Genomic DNA, 2,326 nt, shown 5'->3' on the forward strand with positions numbered 1-2,326 from the left:
TATGTCTTTTCCAACTTTTAATTGAATCTTTTGTTTTGTTCTTTTTTTTATTGACCTCCCAAAAGAAGTTGAACAAGTTGATATATATATATTTCTAAAATTGCTCCTCCAAAAGATTGTCATATAAGTGTTAATAAAGTTGACAACCTATAACTTGTGCCTAATTCAAATACACCCAGCAATTGATCAAAGAGAAGATAAAACAAAGGCTTCCAAACATTAGATCTGAAGGCATAAAATTTTTCCACAGCAAGTCAAATTATGATATTGCTATGCAGATTCAACTTTGTAGATTTTAAGTCAAACTCATTGACAAATGTTTCATGAGTAATAGTTCACAAGGACTCATCTCTCATGAGAATGAATGTGTTGGTGTAAATAAGTATTCACTTATTACACTTACTTAAGTTTACTTAGTTTTATGTAGTATTGAATTATTTTACATTATTTTATTGTTTTTATTTGTGAGGCACTTGGGAGTTTGCACAACTTTTGAGTTGTCATGTAGACAACATAGGAGTACGCAACTCTATTTAAGCACATGGTGTCTACAACACTATTTTACATGTCACACCCTTGTAGGCTTATCCTCTCATCACCGCACTCACTTCTGTGCTTAATGGAGGATAACTCATATCTAGTAGACATATGTTTGGTTGTATGACACATCATGGTGCTGATTATGAGGCATTCTAGATGTATCTCAGAGGCCTTTATATTTAGGCACTCCTAGTGTACTCATGAACCAGTTATTGAATACATTGTTATTCTAATCATACTCTCTCTCTCTCTTTGATCTACTGTGTGCTTGTGTTTGAGTTCTTAGTTCCTAGGTGAATTTTTCCCTTAGGCAAATTCTTACATGGTATCAGAGCATAGAGACTTTCTGATCACATAGCCGTTCAAGACCAGACTTGCTTCATCACCTCAGCCTGAATCTAAAGTGTTGCAGAAATTGAGAGTGTCTAGCACCAGATCTATCCTCACCATTGCATCCAAAATGCTAAACCGGTGAAAATTGACTATAAACTCAGCTACCTTGGCCCAAAGTCAACCGTGAGGCAAAAAATAAATTTCAAATCGAAACTTGGAGACTCAATTTGCGATATGGGTATGATCATTTTTCATAGATTCATTTGATTTAATTCAGATCTGAACATTTTATTTTTCTCTCCTATTTCATTTTCCATCACGAATATTTACAAAAATTTGAAGAAAATTTTTTGACAGACCCGGGCAGTGACACCTCGAATCTGCCAATTTGTAGATTTATTATTTTCATAGGGCTATTAGCTATATAAATCGAGTACATCTATAGTCTACGCATAGTCATACTCCAAAATTATTGATTGCACTTGACATAAAAAATATTCCCTCACTGGCAAGATTTGGAAACTACGACACAGTCCACTGGCCCCACCTCAAATCTTCTAGAATCCGTAGAGGAAGACCACAAACTAATGTTAGCTGTTCACTTCCTAGCAGGACTTGTTTATTTGAATGTTGTGGTAGTTTCCTTATAAAATTCCTGTAGGCATCCCCCACCAATGATGTGGGACTAAATTTTGCAACTTTGGTGTTGTTCAAACAAATTTTGATGAGGGTTTGTAGAGTATGTAGAGTTTCCTGCCCACGGTCATAGTTGACATTTTTTGACGCCATTTAACACTTCCCGCCCACACGACTAGACACTTGGGTGAAACACATTTTGCCATGTAGGTATATAGGTGGACTGGATAGTCAACAATGCCATGTAATCAGCATGGATATTGGCACGTCTCTCATCTGTATAGTACGGACAGCTGAGTCAGCTGACATGTCACCAAAGGGACTGTGATTTTTACTGATGTTAGAAAAACAATGTCTTCAATTTGATGGTCATTTGACGCTCATAATAGGGAATTTTGAAACTACATTGATGACCATTTGACCATCAAATTTAGACTCATAGTTTTCCTTCTAGACCCCTCTCCAGATTGCTTTTTAGTTTGGCTGCCTGACTTTGCGAGCTCCTAAGTTGGACATCCAAACTTTGATCTAGGTGCAATTTTTTTTGAAATCAGGTAGAATTTCTTGAATTTCTTAGTGGTAGTGTTATTTTCTAGTTTTGGTCCATGGATTTTGCAGAATTTGTTTTTTTTGGTGACTGTACCTACATAATCCTATGTTTTGCAACTTCAAAAGCTTCGTACGTGCACATCTAGTCACTTTTTTAGGTTCCATTTTTTTGAAAGTGCATATTTTTTCATCTACATTCCAAATCTAAAGTCAAATTTTAGGGTTGCATTGACCAATTTCTCACTTTCAGAATTAGGCCCTTTTAGGC

Source organism: Cupressus sempervirens, chromosome 7 (assembly GCF_028749045.1).
Source record: "Cupressus sempervirens isolate cs-2001-9-10 chromosome 7, ASM2874904v1, whole genome shotgun sequence".
Taxonomy (NCBI): domain Eukaryota; kingdom Viridiplantae; phylum Streptophyta; class Pinopsida; order Cupressales; family Cupressaceae; genus Cupressus; species Cupressus sempervirens.